General features: G+C 47.6%; 1 long non-coding RNA gene across 1 annotated transcript; it reads right to left on the bottom strand.

Moving 5' to 3' along the window:
* Positions 1 to 4,034: 4,034 nt before the first annotated feature.
* On the bottom strand, positions 4,035 to 8,785 carry LOC138060979 (uncharacterized). Its single transcript, XR_011134514.1, has 3 exons — positions 8,665 to 8,785; positions 6,516 to 6,620; positions 4,035 to 5,135 (listed from the first exon to the last, which is right to left on the bottom strand). It is a non-coding gene; the product is annotated as an uncharacterized lncRNA (long non-coding RNA).
* Between the last annotated feature and the right edge of the window lie 10,431 nt (positions 8,786 to 19,216).

Raw genomic sequence — 19,216 nt, 5'->3', positions numbered from 1 at the left:
GCCGCCGACCGAGCAGGGTCTGGATTTTGCAGAGAGTCTTTATACCTCTCGTTCACACCGAAGCAACGCAGACCGCCGGGAAGGGAGCTTTGGCTCTTCTCAAGGACGCAGCATCAACTACGCTGTGCCAAAGGTCCCGCTAGTCCACCTGCTTCTCTGGGTGCTTTGTGGCCTGTAATTTCAAACGTTATTAGTGATTCTGGACGGCCCCATTTGGGGGCTGGCGGTACGAGACAGCCTTTAGGAACTCGGCTTGCAGAAGGCGGAGGCTCAGGATTTTCTAACACGAAGCCCTGTTAGGGCATCTCAGGTCAAGCAGGCAAAACTGCTAGGTTGCTTTGAATCCGCAGGGGCCAATCAATAACACCCACCACTTCGCGAGCGAAGACGTCCCACTGCTGCTGAGAGCGGGAGGGCCTGCTGGGATATTACACCTCCGAGCAGCTACGGCCTCCGACGGGAACCGGAGGGGCACTAAAAGCGCCTGAAGGCAGGCGTACGGTGCGAGCACTAACGGCGTGATTTCGTGCTCCGGTACGCAACCCGCCTGTGCTTAGCCAGGAGTAGGCAGAGGTGTCAAGGCTACGGTAAGGTAATTCTGTCCAATAAGCATATAACGGAAATGAAACGTAAGCAGCACAAACCATACTGTCAGAAGGGACGTGGGATGCAAGGCTGCCTTCATCTAGGCAACTGTATCAGTAATACCATGTCGGGCCCAAATTGCCTAGGTAACACTGTCAGAAACACTGAATTTGGGTACAGATGTAATGAGGCAAAAAATAATCGGGGTAGGTTGTTTATTTGTGAAGAGTTTGGGTAGAGAAAAGGAGGGGCAAGGGCAGCAAAAGGGTGGGTTTCAGAAAGGAAAAGATAGGGAAGAAGGTATAAAATAAGGCAGAGAACAAAGAACTGGGGTATCTTGTGCCAGCAGGAGCAAGGTGCCTACAGGCAGCGGTGAGGTGGAGGCGTGGGCCCAGGCCCCGGACGCTGGCAGGAAGGTCGTCCCCTTGGACAACCGGCCGGCCCCTCCGCCAGGTCTCTCTCTGGGAGGGTGCAATACGAAGAATAAACTCGTATAGAGCGTGAGATTTGTACCTTACTACTAAGTGCAGGAGGAAATATAATAGACTCGCAACTTAGTAGTGCTTATGTGTATGATTTGTAAGTTTTCTTTATAGTAACATAACTGTGCATCAATAATACAAATAATAAGCAATAGAGTTGAATGCAATATTACTTGCAGTGATTCAATTGTGTGGTAATATTATCAATAATAGCGGTGTGTTTATTAGCCAATTAAGGTATTATTAGAGTTTTTTCTATATGTGCGCCACTTAGAAATGGTTATCATGTTTATTGATTATCAGTTACATCTCAAGCCTCCAAGGAGGAGAGTCAGGCTGCGGGAGGTAACATCTATGAACTTTATGTGCCTTAAAGCAATAACAAACCCTCTTTTAAGGATCCACACAGTGTCCTCTGCTGAGGGCAGGGGTTTGGAAATCTGTCCCCAGTACGTTACATCTTTTAAACATTTCCAGCCACAGCATCTAGACTTTCACGGTTAAACACGCTGTCCTTGTAGATCATAATATGACTGACTCTCAGCTTCTTCCACTCTCACTGTTCACGTGTCTAAATAACCTGTGACCTTGGCTTTGGCTGCACTTGACCAGAATCTACATATCACCTGTAAGACCAGTGCTATCCTCTCTCTGAACGCCTACTGCGTCGTTCCCATTTGATTCTCTGATGGGAAAGAACGAGGAAACGATGAGAAACGGTGAACAACACGGCTCTCAGAGAAATAAGCAGAGAGCGCTGCCAGGAACAACGTCTCTGTAGCGATGGCCAAGAGACACATAGAGAGCAGTATGACCAACCCGGCTCGTGACATTAAGGTCAATCCAGATGACTCACTTGTCTCTTCAGAGTGGAGCCTGTTTACGGCACAGTCTTGCCTACTGGAATCACTGGAATCCCTTGAGGTTGGAAGGGACCTCTGGAGATCATTTAGTCCAACTCCCCCGCTCAAGCAGGGTCACCTACAGCACATTGTTCAGGATCCACAGGTTTGCATCCAGACGGGTTTTGAATATCCCCAGGGAAGGAGACTCCACAACCTCTCTGGGCAACCTGTGCCAGGGCTCTGTCACCCTCACAGTCAAGAAGTTTTTCCTCCTGTTCAGATGAAACTGCCTGTGGTTCAGTTTGTGCCCGTTGCCTCTTGTCCTGTCGCAGGGCACCACGGAGAAGAGTCTGGCCCCTTCTCGCTGGAAGGAGAGCTGGTTTCTACTGCACCAAAGACCATCTAGTGTAAAGAAAGCAAGTACAGAGCTTTCAATCTCAGAAACAGCCTTTCAATCCTGGGCATAATTGCCTCCCCTCTCACTTGCACTTTAGGGGCATTCATCAGTGCTGTGGCCTCTCACCAGGCCGTGGCTGGATGGCAGTCAAGAATGGGCCCAACAGGGGGACCTTTCCTCAAGCCCATGCTCCTCCGTGCAACATGGTGCATCCTCACACACAGCAGGCTGTGCTGCTGGGGGACTGGCAACAGCAGCAAGGTGATGCTGGGAAATACACCTGCATCTGGGCTGGTTAATATGTTGTGTGGGAAACACTGTCCCCACAGAGGGACAGCCTTTAATGCCTTGCCATCCCATGGAGGGCCAGTGCTGAGAACAGGCATGGTAGTGACATATGCTGCAATGCTGCAAGTGAGGAAAAGGCACCCAGCAGAAGAAACACTCTTTGCTTTGAGTCTTCTTCTCAATGAAGTAGAAATCCCTGCAGAAAAGAATGGAACATAGCTGGGCAGCATCAAGTGTTTTTTATGCTCCAGGTTTCACAGGGCACGTTGCAAATGCTGTAAACAAAGCCTGATTTCCGTGTGTCTTTGTATACGTGGAAGGCACTGGGGAGAGGCAAATGCCCCCAAAAGACACTTCCCTTGAATTGGGTGGGCTTCATGTAACATTTAAGCTTTGCAAACGCTCTGCCTAATACATCCTACTAGGATACGCTGTATGTTCTCTCCCTGTGGTGGAGAATTACAGCTTCTTCATTACATCCTAGATCTATAACCTTTAAATCACCAATGCAGAGGTTATATTTCCCTCTGAAGCACAGATTGTCTAATGGGAAGACCGTCCCCTGAGGTCTGAACAAGGGAAGAACTTCTCTCCCAGGAGCCAGGATGAAATGAGCACTGTACCTTTCTGCAGTCTCCTTTCACCACCCAAAACCTCGCTGAACCCTTCACAATTTACCATGCCTTTGCAGCTCTTGGAGACCTTTATGCTGGCAAAGCATGAAGCCAAGGTATTTTACAGATACCAATTAACCCTTTCACTCATTACTTCAACAGAATTAACTTGAGAGAGATGCAAACCATCTAGTGAAAGATGCAGCTAAGAACTTGCTCCACAAAAAGATGGGAGCTCCCCAACAAGTGCTCTGTATCCTTCCTGGCCTGTTACGTACTGGGAAAGGAGCTGGTCATTACCACCGATGCTGCGTGAGAAAGCTGGGGGCTCTTCCCACGCTGGCTGGCGCTGCGGCCCAGATAGAGACGTCACACTCAGACCGTTCGCCTGGAAAGGGTTGCGGAAGTCTGAAGAAAATCATAAATTAATTACACTTCTGAAAAAGCCACTGTGTGTGTGGTAAAGTAATTAAAGATCAAATGGAAGTCTCTTCCAGAAAATAGTAGTTAAAAAGATTCAGGTCCTCTTTCCCCCCTTGTGTTTGGTAACAGCTGACCTCTAGAGGTGTGCGATACCTACACGCTAAACGAAGTTAGGGCCATTAGAAAAGGCCTGCAAGGCTTCAGTGAAACAAAAACCCAGTGAAATCATGTTGCTTTGCAACAAAATGAAAGTCTTGTGAGCTGCAGCGTAACAGAGATGGAAGCCAAAAGACAGAGTGCCCTAACAAAACAGTCACTGCGGAAGCTATCTAAGAGGATTCAAATTTAAAGCTCGTTTTTCCCTCAAAAGCCAGTGGCTGAAATGAGAGAAATTTCCCTTACAACACAACAGAGTCATTTTATTAAAACTTCTAAATCATAAAAGGCTAGAATGAATTTAAGGCAAAGAGTCAGCAGGCAGTAAAGTGCTTCCATGGGAATCTTTTCAGGCTAAATCCCGGCAGTTCAAGAACCGTTCTGGTTCCTGATCAGGGACTTCCTTAGTTTCTGGTACCAGGGTTTTGTACGAACATCTTACAGAACCCCAGATCTGAAATTACTCCAGCACTGATGCTCAGGTAGAGCCATGCCGTATTACTGTACCAGTGAGCGAGCTGTTTTCGTTTCGGGAGCGAGCTTAAGCCAAGCTCTGGCTACCACATTACTCCATTTCAGACTGGGCTGAACGCTGCAGCTCAGGGCCACCAGTGCGCACACGTCACCCTTCGATCGCAGTGAGAACGAAGCGCGTCCAGCTATAGCACACGCAGGAGAGCGCAGAGCTGTGCTGTGAGATGTGAAGTTCTCATTGTAATGCACCGAGATCCTTTCAACGTGCTGTAAGCAAAGAGACTCCCCACACACCCCGCCGGCGAGCGGCTTGCTTCCGTAGTTCTTGAAGCCAGCAGCTACCTTCAGTTGCAGAAAACTTCTCCCCAGGTTCTCCTTCACTCTTCTTCCTCGTGGCTCACAGCAAGGCACAGCATCCCCAAGGAGCAGGAGGAAAATAACCAGTTTTCACTGCCAGACTCTTGGCTCTGGCCTCTGCGTCAAAGTGGGAGGAGAGGGTAGCGATGCTGGGGATGGCTCTGAACGGCTGCTGTGGCTTGAAACGTCTTTAAAAGGCAAAGTTTCAGCTTCCATCCAGTTTCAGTATGTTAGAAACACTTAATCCCAGCTGGGGTATATCAGAGCAACAGCGTTTCCCCAGTTGGGTATTAGACAGACTGTAATTTGATTTCTCTGGCTCCTGTGACTAAATTGCTGCAGCTTTGCTCTTGTGGTCCAGAAATCCTAGGGAGCCTTCAATGAAATTACAGCTTGTTATACCTGGAAGGGAGCACTTTACTCTCTAGACGAGGTTGTAATGTAATAACATGAAGAAAAATAATGCACTTTCATTTGCAAAGTGCTCTGCCTTGTGTAAGCACTCCATATCAGCCTAGGAAGTTAATAAAACAAGAGTAATTAATGCAAATCATAACAAAAAGAGAGCCCCTTCCATGTGGTGTTTCCAAGCAAGCTGGCCTCATAGCAATGCTCCTGAGCTAAATAAATATGACCAACGCTCTCTGCAGATGGAGATGCTGTATTAAAATATGTTGTTACGTGATGATGAGCTGAAGTAAAGTCTGAGCCTTTCACATTCATGGATGTGCAAAATATCAGCCAGTTCCCATACATTAAAGAAGCAGAAAGGAGAACAAATAAGCAGTTAGGTACCTAAGAAAGCTTGTGGAATTTTTGAATTCTTGAAGGCAAGAAGGGAATCTTTCTTTTAATCTTTGCATGCTTATCCCCTTTTCTCAACCCTGATAAAGTCCTACACAACTTTGTCACACCAGTAGCTTTGCAAATAGTTTTCTGAAGGGCTCACTTCATTCTCTAGAAAACGGAGTAATGTAAGAGTAGAATGAAAAGTAATACACTTTTCAGAGTGCTCTGCCTTCTGTGAAAACTCAGAACCTACACTGAAGTTGCTACACTGAAAGTAAAATCATTAATATCAATGATTAAAAATATGGATCCCTGCTGAATCTGAGGCATTCGAACAAATGTGGTAGCTACTGCAAATGAAACCACCAGTAGTACTAATCTCCTGCTTCTGGAATGGCAAAGTCTCAAGCTCTATCGTTCAAAAAAATTTAAAAAACCAAAACAAAACAAAAACAAAACCCTTTGGTGTCCCAAAAGTCCCTATTTGGGGGCATCTTGGGGTTCTGTAGCTAATGAAAGCATAGGCAAAACTCCCACAGATATTGACACCAACCAGATAGGGAAGGGGAACATGTAAGTGACCATTTGACAAGGCAATGACGACTTGCACATGTCCCAAACCACTTTCCCACAAAGCAGAGCTCAGGCAGACTGTAACAGGGTTGGCACACCTCAAGGGATGGGGAAGGAAGGGGAACAGCGAAACACGTTTGGTGTGAGATAATAGCTCAGTACCCAGGCAGCGTTGTTTCTCTGGAGGCACAGGCAGGAAAAGCCCAGGTGCTAGGTTAGGAACAGGGAAGGGATGCTCTGAAGGAATTAACATCTGCAGTCATAAGAACAATGAAAGTGAATACTATCCCACGTCCTCTACGACATGAGTTCTCAAGTGTCTTTCTCTTGCATACTTCCAGGGAACGTGTTTTTAGCTGTCCTGATACCCTATGATGGCTAGGGGATGTGTGGGATGGACCATATCTCTTCCCAACTTTGTTTTTGGGATGAGGCTCTGCTGACAGCACTATCCATGCTTCCATCTAATGCTACATGGGGAAGGGCAAGAATGTTTTTCCTGTTAATCTCAGCATGGTTAAAGACTGATCACCATGTTTTCCAGCGTTTCGAAGCAATGGCAGGTGTGCAGACTGGCATCTTAGGGAGGTAATGCTGGCACCACAGCAGCTCCTCCTTCCTGGTGAATTCATCACACCTGCAAGCAAGCAGCAGAAGATAAAGGAGCCTGCTCAACTGGGAATCCCCAGCTCTGCAGCTATCAGCTCTCTTCAGCCGAAAAATGCAGCTGAGCATAATTAATGCTCATGCTGCACTTTTCCACTTAGCATCCAGTCACGGTCTCTGCCCAGTAGCGCAGAAGCTGCTAAATGTAATTGGACTTTCCCAGCTTGCGACTGAGAGCATTAACAGTGCACACAGGTGACTGGCTGCCCTCATGCGGCCACCCCCACCTCCTTCTGCAGTGCCTGCCCCTTGGCACGGGCAGCCGGCCTGCAGCAACGCAGCTCCTGCATTGCCATCCTTTCCAGCCTGCTGTAATACGGCACTAAGTCTGACAGATCCGAATTTGCCAGCCCTACTTTTTCCAGTTCTACTGGATCTGCCTCAAACTGAGATAGGACTGGTACATTCACACCAAAACCACAAAACAGATCTTGCCTGTTGCAAGACTCAACTAGACATGAATCAAAAGATGGTACTGCTGTAAGATTAGGAGTTAGTCCTGCGCGGCTTGGCAAAAATATGTCCCGCCTCCTGTTTTGTTCAATAGCACGAGCCCATTTTTCTGACCGCCGCTTCACCCCCAGAGACAGCTGTATTGCTGAACAACCTGTACCGATTCCTGCTGAATTTGGTTGAACAGCTCAGCTGTGATTCTTTGGGTGTGAAAGGTTCTGTTCAGTGCATAAAACAAGAAGGAAAGCCACTCTGCACCTAGGCCAATCTTTCTGAGGCAGGGTGCTGGTCACAGTATCTTCTTTCTCATGCCCTGGAAGAACGAGGTAACGTTGCAGCAGGAAGCTACAGGCATGCACTGTTTAGATCACAGCCCAAGGAGAAAGAGACAAACCAGTGCCTGGCCGAGATAAGGCAGGGACACAGGGAAAGAGATGTTGAGAACCTGCAACTGTTGGGTGCAGAGTTGTAAACCTGCATTCTCAGGATGAAAGAAAAGTCTGAAGAGATTTTGATAGGGCCCAAACTTTCCATCCTCTCCCTTTTTCCTTTCAGTGGCTAGGCTTAGGTCTTGATCTCTATTTCACCTGTATAGCAACTCCTGTGCTACTCCTACCATTCCACCTCCCCTGGCCTCCTGCCCCAGTCCAGAACAGGGGAACTAGAAGGGAAATCATCATTTCAGTAGTGCTAACTTCAAACCAATGACTTGTTCTGTCGTGTTTGCCAGCCTTGATCCAAACGCAGCATCTCTGGGACAGACTCGCATTGGCTTAGAGAGGAGACATTATTTTCTTGCTTTGTAAACTGTTTACATCTATCCAAGTGGCTCACGTTCCTGGTAGCAAAGGCAAGGACACTGCCAAGTGACTTTCTGCCATGGCAAGCCTGATCCAGGGTTGTGCCGGATCCTCTCAGCTCCTTGCCTGTTCAGCACCCTGCTGGGGTTCCTCAGCCCCTCAGGGCTCAGCTAGGGAATTGACCTTAGAGCAGCTCACGTGGAAGGCCGTTTCCTCTCCTACGCAGAGCCTGGGTCAGGCTGAAATGCACATAGTACAGGCTGGTAACACACAATGTTCTCAGCTGAACAGGGCAAATGCGTTTGCAGTCTGAACAGATCTATTTTAGATCTGGTTCTAGCTCTAGCTCCTCTTGTTGAGGCAGGAAGGTCTCAGCACTCTGCAGGATCACACCCTATCCGTACCTAACATTGTGAAAGCTCCTCGCTGGCCTCCCCAGGCACCTGACGCCCAACTAAGCAGCTCTGTTTCTGCCTGTGACACTGCACTGAACCTCACACACTTCTCACTGTTTCAGGACGACCTGATTTTTCAAAGGCCTTTCGGCCAGCCGGGTGCAAGAGCTACAAAAAGCGATGTAGATTACCTGGAACTAATACAGCACTTCCCATCTTGATGCACCCACCGTTCAGTGAGCTGTGTTACCCCTGCCCGAACAGGTGAGAGCGTTTCCCAAATTTCCAGCGACAGCACGAGGCGCAGAGGAGCCGGGCACCCGCTCCTGCGGGGAGGGAGCGCGTCTGGGCCCTGCTGCTATCTTACCTGCAGCTCTCTGTCCGCCCGTGCTTTTGGTCTCCCTCCTCGAGTGGGTCACTGCGGACCCCAGCGGTCTTCAGGGGGCGGCACCAGCACCCGGACCTTTGGGTCCTCCTCGGTGAGGAGCAGCGTCAGCGTAGTAAACGAAGCGGTGGGAGGCGTTTTTTAAGGGAGCAGTGCCACCTCCCGGCTGCAGCAGCCCGTCCCAGCGAGGCGCCGCCGCCGCCCCCGCTCCCGCCGCCCCCGCCCCAGGGTCCCGCCGTCCCCGCCGACCCCGCCGCCGCCCCCGCTCCCACCGCCCCCGGCCCCGCCGCCCCCCGGTGGCCGGGTCCTTCTGGCCCGCGCGGCCGCCGGACCTCGCTCCCGTCCGGCTCCGTCCTGCCGCGGCACGGCAGGCCCCGAGCAGCCACCGCTTCAGCCCACCCGGGAACCGCTCACGGGCCTGGGCTGCTGGCTTGAGCCAGGCTTTCGGAAGCGGCCGGCCACAGCCGCTCTGTGGGCTACAGGTTCTCGGGGCTTTCTCTGGGGGAGGTGAAAAAGCCTCAGCTGGCAGATTTGCAGAGCTATGCAGTGTATCTCTTGGAAGTGGTGCAGAAATCCCTGTAGAAGGGCTGCACAATGAGATGAAAAAAAATGCTTGGAAGAAAAAAAGTTTGGTAGATAAGAAAAGTGGAATTGCCTAAACTTCCCTAGTCACAATATCAACACTGGATGGGGCTTTTGTGTGGGAGATAGACAGAGGAAACGATGGTGACCAGAAAAGACAAGAGAAAGCTGCAGGAAGGGCACCAAGCCCAATAGCAAGGGGGAAGTCAAAGCGCACGTGATTTTAAAAAGCCAGGAAAACAAGGAGGTCCGTCCAGCACGCCAAGATGGGAATGAAGGGAACGAACAGCATGGGAGAACAGTTTCCAGTTGGTGTGCTGCGCTGTGCTGTCCAGCAGCTCCCTCTGCCCTGCTGCCCTCGCATACCCAGGGGGTATCCTAGTGCCGGAGCTGATGCAGGGCTGGCTCACAGCTACCTCCACGCTCTGGTCCGTGGCTGAGGAGTCCACGGCTCCTGGGCACCGGAGCGTGAACGGCCCTCATGCCCCACAATGCGCACAGGAAAGCAAAAGCTCAGACCAAGGTACCGAGGCTGTGATTTTGGTCTCGCCCACGACTGGTGTTCAGGCAGAACAAATACCACGTGTGCTCCTGTAACATCTAACCTCTCCGATGCCTCTTTGATATTTCAGACCCAGCAGCTCACATTCACGGCGACCTGATAATGTCCATAGAGCAAATGGATGCATACCCTTAGTCCCTTTCTGCTACATAAATCCAGGATATACACAATAATTAAAACAGGAGTACAGATGTGCACATCTGTGTATACTGTATTGAGTCTGAAAACAAGGTAGAGTGTGCAGGTTGAGGTTATTGTTATAAATTTTAACGAGATCTAAGGTAGTTGGGGAAAAAATCCAAGTCTTTAAACACACAAGTTTTAAGTCTGATTTGCAGAAGGAAAGCCTGACGGTTTTGTTTCAACAGCATCAATTGGACTAGATCCTCATGGCAACAACATTACCGGGCAGTTTAGCTACCAGTCAGAGAGGAGTATCATGCAGCCAGCACCGGGGGGCAGTAACATCACGGATTTCACCTCGTGTTGAAAAGCAAAGCTTCATCTCTGCTCCGGAACGACTGTTTGGGCCGATATCCACCTCTGCGTCCTGGCTCTGTCACACGGGCAACAGCTACCATCAGCCCCTTGCCACAGTGGTGCAAAACAGGCCACATGGATGGCTTGATAGTTGTTCTGTACCTACCACAGCAGTTATCAGAAGTGGGATATGTTACTGCACAGTTTGCAGCACACGATCATTTCCCTCAACTACCTCCACTGTCAGCTGCTTCACTGCTCAAGGCTAGAGACTGCCGAAAGGGGATGTGCGATCTGCCAAGATCCTTGTGGCGGGTTGTTTTCCTCCTTGATCCGATAGGGCACTTATGCACGTATGTAAGATCGTTGCCGCGTGATGCAACAGGAGCAATTCTTCAGTGATCTCACGCAGAAGGGAAGGAGGAGTAAGAGAACAAATTAAGCCTCTTCTGCAAAATATGTCTATGACCCCTGGACTGTCCAGGCTAAGGCAATCAGATCAAGATGATAAGTAGAAACACTCTGCAAATACAGTTTTTCTCTGTCCTGTCAAACAGGCAGGAAAACGTGCGGACGCTGCATATCTACATGCTTTTCTGCAAGTCAGGAGAGCGTTCAATAGCCTGCCCAAAACTGAAGCACACTTGAAGTCTTCTACAGAAAGAAATCCTTACTGAGGGAGAAAAAGCTAGAGAGAGAGCAAAAAATGTCTAATTTCTCTGCTGTTATTTTGGGGTTCAGAGAAACAAACGTGGAGCTTATAATCACAGTTTTTAACTGCGGCCGCGTTTGATACATGGCAAAGTGCTCCTGCGCTGAGCAACCTTTACACAGACCGTCAGACCTCTTGATATCAGTGCAGTGCAAGAAGGCTGAAGGTGGTTAATGAAGACAATAAGCTCTGTTCTTTCAGTACACTTCAACCTGACTCCTCAGGGGAATTCAGAATAGATACCCTTGATGTCTTCTTAAAACAGGGCATAAGTCACAAATTCACACCCTAGTCCGACAGAAATTAACACCCTGGCCCTCAGTTACCGGAACTGCTTAAAAATAGCATGCTACTTAGTAGTTTAATATTTTAATAACTTAAAGAGTTGCTGTGGGAAATTCCCTGTGGCTTTTGTTCTGAAATGATTAAATATAGCATCTGAGACTACTCTAAATCCACAGCTTTCTTTGGCCAAACATAAGATGTCCATCACTGTGTCATTTCTGGACAGATCACTTCCAGGGGAGGATTTAAGCTACACCCCTGAGGATCATCAAGGGCAACGCCAGTATGTAAAGAATCCACACCACTCTCATGTCAGAAATGATGTACTGCTCTTCAGTTTTCCTGACAGCTTAGAGCCTCCCTCTTTAAACTGGGCAATACAGAACCATTTCTTTCTGTTGGCAGAATATAATTGTGTTTCGTTAGAGAACAAAGAGTCGTCACAGGCCTGGGATGTAGCTCGGGCTATGTCTGCGCTACAGACCTCCGGGAACAGATAGGCAAGCTCCAGAGCTCCTGCTGGTATGAGTAATCTGCAGCAGAGAAACACTCTCATTGCATACAGCAGCTTTTTGAAAAAAGAGCAAGGTCAAACCAGAACTGCAAATACTGCCAGCTTCCATACTGCGAGAGGAAGAGCTTACGCTCAAGTTAGGGCTGAAACTTATGTTTGAAGTCTGGTCTCTGGGCTACAGTTTCATGCTGATCATTTATTGCTTACTACAGAACTGTACCCTGAACTTCAAATGGATGCAAGTGTTATTTCTCGTAAGAACAAGCAGTTATCTGATCTAAAGCCATTTCAAGCACTTACACCGTTTTTATTTTGCGTTGCTACTGTGCGTTACCTGGCAGTGCATTTACAACTCAAATTCTGTAGCCATGGACTCACCTCTGAGAATCCAGAGAGGAACAATCCAACCTTTCTGCCGCGTTAACAGGGAAAAGCGTCTGAATTAGGAAGGAGGTGGAATAACGAAACCTCATTTAAGATTGGCTCACTCATGAATCTGAGGAGGGGGAAATCTTATCCTAGCAGAGGTTATCTAGGCCTAGATCTTCAGGTGGAAGAAATCACAGCATGTGGCTCAGGTTGCTTAACCAGCTGGTGTCCCTCTGGGAGGGAAAGGAGTGGGAAACCACTGTTCATGCTTCTGTCCCTAGAGTTCATACTGCTCCTTGGATGCAGTACTCAGCTGCACTATGACCAGTGGCAATTAATCAGATGTTGACACATAGCTCCTCACTCTGAGCTCTTGGGAACATCTCTCACAACACTGCATCCTTCAGACTGATTGTGTTTGTCCTCGTCTGGGACGGCAGAGACATCATTGCCTGTTTGCATTGTTTTGTTAGCACTCTCACTGGCTAAACAGCCTTTTTTCCTGCCTCACACTTCCACGTCTGTGGAAATGGCTCTGCATGGAGCTGAGCTTGTAACACTGGGAATTACAAACAGGGACAGGACTGAGACAGTAAAAATGGTTACTCAAACCAGATTAGTGCTAAGACAGATTCAGAAACCATGGAAAGGTTCAGGTCAGTTAACAATCGATAAACAAAACTGACTATTATTAATTCATGAATACATTTCTGCAGCATTTTTTCTCCACGAAGTTCTTTAAAAACATCAACTGAAATACCTAAGGACTCTCTTATGCACTAAAACGTAGCTACCACTGCAAGCCTTTCAGCTCTTCAGACTACATGAGCTGGTTCAGGGAACAGAAGCACAAGCTTGTACAGAGCACGTGCTCTTTGTTTGCAAGAGCCTGCTAGATGCAGGCCTCCCCTGGGGCTGCGCTATGCGGGCTGGATATCCAGAATCTGCCTAGAAGCACAGATCAGGCTGGAAAAAAAGGAAATGTAAGAATGCAAGAAATCTGTTTTCCATTTTAGGTGTGTGAGAGAGAGAAAGACAAGGAGAGTGGCTTGAGAGCAGCATTACACACACTGCATGCCTTGGAGTATAGGGCATCAGTGAATTAAAAGATGATTCGAGCAACTGACACTTGAGATTAGGGATGAATTCAGGTTGTAAAGATCAAATCTGGTTGCAAACATCCAAGTTTGGGATATTTGAATCCAGAACCAAAACTACATCCTGCAAACAGGGCTGAGGCCGCTGCACCTTTCTCTAACTCAGTTTTTTGTGTTTCCAGGTGGCAACAGCAAAGTTCGCTTCTGTAAGAGACAACAAGATCCTCACATACAGGCTTTAGAGGAGCACCAGTGGCTGTTCTAACAACATTAAAAAAAGGCTGTGGCTGTTCCTTTCCAGGCTAAATAAAGAAGTGCTCAGAATCCTCATTTTAAAAAGTCATCCAGCCCATTTGCTGTCTCACTCAGTTTACAACATCCAGGGATGCACCAAGTTTTAAAGCACTTACCAGGCTGCTATTCAGCCTGCTACACCAAGGTTATTAACGTTAGGTAGTTCAATCCCAGTGCGCTAACCTAAGATTCCCTTTGACATGCTCTAGTTAACTTACCGCTGTAGAACTGAACTTGCAATAAAATAACTTCATAAGAACAGAGGATGGAAACAACATATTGAGTGAAGCCCAATTCTTGACTTGTAATTCTATCAGTGTGTTAAAAACCTAAAAACCTTAAAACCTGTGTTTAAATTGATTAATTAAGTTGATTAATTAAATTGATTAATTACCAATTCATGGTGATTGATTCATGACTGAAACATCTGAGAAACTTGGCCAAGGTCCAAAAAAGAATAAGGTACCACAGCAATTAATCACAGCATTATGTTTATACTAATTCATCAAATTTAAAAGTAGCAGAGGAAAAGGATTAGCTGGGACTGGACTTTAGACACGGACACCTAACATATCTGAATACACATGGCTACGTATGAGTTGGACACCTACACGTTCACTATACTCAATGGATATCTGGTCAATGGAGTCTTGAAAGTCATTCTTCTGGCCAAATGAGAAGTGTTGATTTCAGTGGCTTACTGTAAGGTGTGTTTCCTGGACCCCAATTCAATTTCACAGCTGCTTTTTGACTCATTCTGAATTGATGGGAATACTAAATATAGTCACAGGTTTCGGTGATAATGTTACTGCCTTCCTGGTTCTACTGGACAAATCCTTCTGCATCCTGAGCTCTTTTTTTTTCCCCCCTTAGCCAGCGCCTGCCTGGGGGTTTGCATCCCTCCGTCTGCTGCATGCGGAAATAGCCCAGCACCCTTTAAATGCAATCTGGTCTTGGTTCTGAGATGCAGACTTTGCATTTATCTGTTTTCAAACACATGTATCTTAGAGGACTCCCCCTTAACAAACCATATTGACCTGTTTGATAATTAACCAACACTGTTAAATCACTTGTGCTAAGGTGCAGGAAGGATGAGAAGTAAAGCATGGCTTTTACTGCTAGTCACTTCTCTTGTGGCCTTTGTGTGGGAGTTAAACTATGTTTCTCTTTGCCCTCTTTTCATCAGGAGTACTGGTGGTGTAGGAAGACTACTCAGCCGTTATATAGGTAGAAACCTTCTTGTGGTTTGGTTTGTTAGACCTTCTGTAAAAAGCTACCTTAGGCCTGAGTAAAGTCAGGCCCGTTGCTAGCGCCCAGCGGTTCCTGCTGGTGCCACGAAGCCAGGCGGGCACCAGCCTGCCTGTAGGGGAAAATCAAGTCACCTGGCTTGTCTGTTATGAAGAGGTGTTCTCTGTTCTGGTAAAGATGGGATCCAAGTATCCCATCCACACAGTCAAAGCATGAAGAGGCTGCCTGAAACTCTGGGAGGCATAAGATTTAAAAAACTACATAATTAAGTTGCCTTTAATTACCCAGGTAATCCTTAGTTATCAATGTGTTACTCCCAGCCTCCCCAACTTACTATTCAGTGTCACTGTTTGCAGTCATTGTCTTGCACTACTTCACTAGACCTCCTGCTAATTTAGTAAGTCCCCCCATTTTCAAATACTTACATTATACGAATTAGAAAGGGTACATTATTTGGCATTTCCTCTTTGAACCTCAATCCACTTTCTGCTAAGACCCAAATTCCTTTCCTTATGATCCTTTCGGGCAAGGGAAAAAAAAACAGAAGAAGGACACGCTAATTGGAAATGTAACAGCAAGAGACTAGCCTATCTGGGTCACTATGGTATGTTTTTTATTTTGAAACCTACCTACCTCCTATTGGCTAGGGAAAAATCACAGGTCTTTCATCAGCTTTCGAAAGTGTCATGACATTGTTACAGCAACGGAATGACCAGGAACACCCTGCCCTACACATTAGACCCAAGAACCACCAGCTTGTAATGGACATGGCATTGTAACAGCCTTTGCAACGTGTGAGAAAAATATGAGGAAGGTCTACGTTATGCTGGAAGAAAGACTAAGGGATCACAACAGTCCCATCTGGCTTTATGTTCTGTGGTTGAATTTATAAGAATCACAGAATGGTTGAGGTTGGAAGGGACCTCTGGAGATCTGGAGATCATCTAGTCCAACCCCCTGCTCAGGCAGGGTCACCTAGAGCACATGGCCCAGGATTGCACAACGTGTCATGAGAAGCAGTTCTTAGCCTAGATTTGTACTGTAAATGTGGAATAGATGTAAGGAAATATAATTAACATTTTATAAGTAACAAAGCGCAAAACATGACAAAACCGTTTTGTAACTAGAATTCTGCCCGCTTTCATCTGACTGAATAGGATTTTGAGCTAAAGTACTCACTAGTTAAAATTTGGTGTGAATCAAACTACCTCTTTCAAACTGCCCTGAACTTTTAAGAAAGCTTGGTTCTACATTCTGATGTAATATTTTTATCTTATCTGTTGCCTTAACTCTGGGAAAATCAGAACCTCCCAGCACATTTTGTTTCCCCTGACTGTTTCTCAGGTAGGGATTTTATTTCCGGGGACAATCCTGAGGTATGCACTGTGCCTGGGCCCGCAGCAGATGTGATAGATACTTATGAAAAGACAAAATATTCAAGAGTAAACAAAACGCTGAGATGGGAGAGAAAACAGCAGTCTGATATAGGAAAGGGGGATGTGGGAGTGTGTCATGGAGGGGAAATCTGACAAGATGGGACATACTTGAGTCCCACGCGAATCTCCGCCAGCGGGGAGGCGGGAGAGGTTGGCAGGTAAGCTGTCCGTAGTTTTATGTCAGACTTCCATTGTCGATCTTTGGCAGCTGGCTGGCTCCCGCCTCACCGTGTCACAGTCCCCGGGCAGGGCCGCACGCACTCAGCGGACACCAGCCCTCGCCAGATGATCGCTGAGTGACAGGACATTGCCATCGGGGCTCAGTTTGGAGGGAGAGGAAGATATACTTCAGCCCTTATCATTTCCTTTCAAATAACTCAGGCAGAGCAGTGGGCTAAGGACCGTTGTACGATTTGTCTCCCTGACCGCTTCGCAGGCGGCCTCGGTCTCCAGCTACGCACCGGTCATGCAGCGTACGTGCTAGCTCTCGGCAGGCAGGGTTGGCACGCGGGAGACCTGCGCCCTGAAGGCATACCTGGATGGACTGGAGAGCAGGGAGAAGGCTGCCAGCAACGAGGTGCTGCTGACACCTGGTCTCTCATAGTCTGAATTAATAAAAAAGTTAATGTATGCCAGGAAACACGTACGTGTGCAGGGGGAATACATTTAGAGCAACAGATGTTTGGGTGTTAGACGAACGGATCACTGAGCTGTGTGTTTGCTTGGCAGATCAAGCGTCACCAGTATTTCCATCCTCTTAACTCAAACTTTGCTCCTCCTCAAAGAACTACAGACGCAGCCGGGCACGGTTGTGTTTGACACCACGAGGTGAAGGGACAGACCTCAGAAAACTGCAGGGCCTCTTCTGAACGAAAGCAGCAATTCCACATGCGCGTGTGCATTGAACCAATGCACACACAACCCAGGGCGCAGGGCTTCCTCTTCATTGGTACGTGCATACCAACAGAAAATGCTGGCAGATGAAATTTCTACCGGCCATCCTTCTCTCAGGGCAAAAATTAACTGCAGCTTCTTTCTTTTGGGCTCCAAGCTATGATCTAAGAATACAGTTTCTCTTTCAACTGATAATGACTAAGAGAGTATGGGGCAGGATGCACATTTTAATAATTTCTATGGCGTTTCTTTCTGCACTATTGTTACAGACTTATGTGTTCACACTTTCAGGGCAGATCCAAATACTTCCTAGTCTCCAGATGTGTAAATAGGATTAAAAACATGGAAGCTGGTGGAGGGATTAGCAGTTACACACTCTCGTTAGCAGGTATACGCTCTCATATAGACACCGTTATACTGGATCTAACAATAATTTATAGCAAACATTGCTGATTTCTCTAGAAGGAGAATAAGCTATCCCACTATACAGATTCCTCTTACCATTATAGCTGCGTCTCCAGAAGAGAAGGACTTGTATCACCGCAGTAGTAAAAAGAAAAGCAAACAACCCAAAAATGCAGAACCCCCGAAAATACACAAATAAACCCACATCCTTTGTTTGACAACTTCATAATTACTAGGCTTTGTGACTAGCAAATGTGGATCTGACCTTGTCTATCACATAGACTCAGAAGTAACTAAAAATTAGCACAAGCCTAACCCTCTGGCCAAGCTATTGGCCGAGCACCACTCTGGCAACCACAGCTTTAGGACATATTTGCCTTACTGCTCAGATCTCGCCCCGTCCCTGTACAGGATGTTGTATAAAAGGAGATGGCAGGCAGAGAGGGAAAAGAGGAAGGACACCAAGAACATGAATGGAGGGGAGTGTTGACCCGAAGCTCCTTGGCACACCGTGAGTCCGGATGGCATCTTCCCTTGCCTGCACAGCTGGGAACACTTGGAGCCAAAGCTCTCCTGCCAAACATCCCGCAGCTGCAGTGGTGGAAAAGATCAAGGAAATTCAACACAAGATCAGGCTACAAAACTATTTGCTTTGAATATAACTGAAAGATTTTGTCAGGGCCCTGCATGCAATAATACACAGCAATGGCCCTGATCAGCCTCACCCGGGGCCTCCAGCCCCCACCTCCTGCCCTTGGGCCCAGGGGCTCTGTTGAAGCTTGAGCCTTGGGCCTTCACTTCCTGCCCGAGCTGCATCGCAGGTGCACTGGTCTTCACCTTTGTCACAGTCTGTGTCTGGCTATGGACCCTAATGATCTGCATCCTGATCTTGGACCTGTCTTTTCACTGCTGACCTGCTTGGTCATCACTGGACTCTGTCTGTCCACGGTTACTGTCACTGGACTGGATCCTGCCCCTCACCTGTGGATTGACTTTCTGGCTTTACCTTGGACCCATCTCATAATCATGAACTTGCCCAACGATCTGGATTCTTGGTTGGCCCTGGCTGCTGGCCCTGGGTCAGTCCTGGTCACTCCGCTCTGGTGCGGTGGGGCTGAGCCCTACCCATCGAGGGTTGGCTCCCGGCTCCCCGTCCCTAGGGAGCAGCCGGCTCTCGCTGCCCCCTGACAGGTTTACTCTGAGCTCTAGAGAACAAGGGGGAACTTCCACATTTATCCTTGTCATAGAAGCTGGGTGACCCTAAGGGCCTTGGGTTTCTGCTCAAAGGCAGCTCCACGACAAGCAGCCTATAGGCATTACACCTGGCTAAGGGTGACACTGAGGGAAAAATCTTCCAGCCTCAGTGTGTGAAACAGTGTGAAGTTAACACTGACTCTCATTACAAATGAAGACTGAATCCACAGCATGCTGGGTCCCAGCTGAGACCTCAATGAGGGTGAAGTGACTGACAGCATTCTCACCACCATTGCAAATTATTTCATTGGGCTCTTGATGAACAATAGGTGACGTGAAGGTGCCGAGGCATGACAGGAACACGCAGCCGGAGGCCATGAAACACAGTATTGATCCAGCCACTGGAATGAGATGTCCCAGAATAATTATGAGCAACCGCGGAGTTTACTTATTCGGGAACAA

The sequence above is a fragment of the Struthio camelus genome, chromosome 14, assembly GCF_040807025.1.
Source record: "Struthio camelus isolate bStrCam1 chromosome 14, bStrCam1.hap1, whole genome shotgun sequence".
In the NCBI taxonomy this organism is placed as follows: domain Eukaryota; kingdom Metazoa; phylum Chordata; class Aves; order Struthioniformes; family Struthionidae; genus Struthio; species Struthio camelus.
This window is presented reverse-complemented; position numbering and strand designations above follow the sequence as displayed.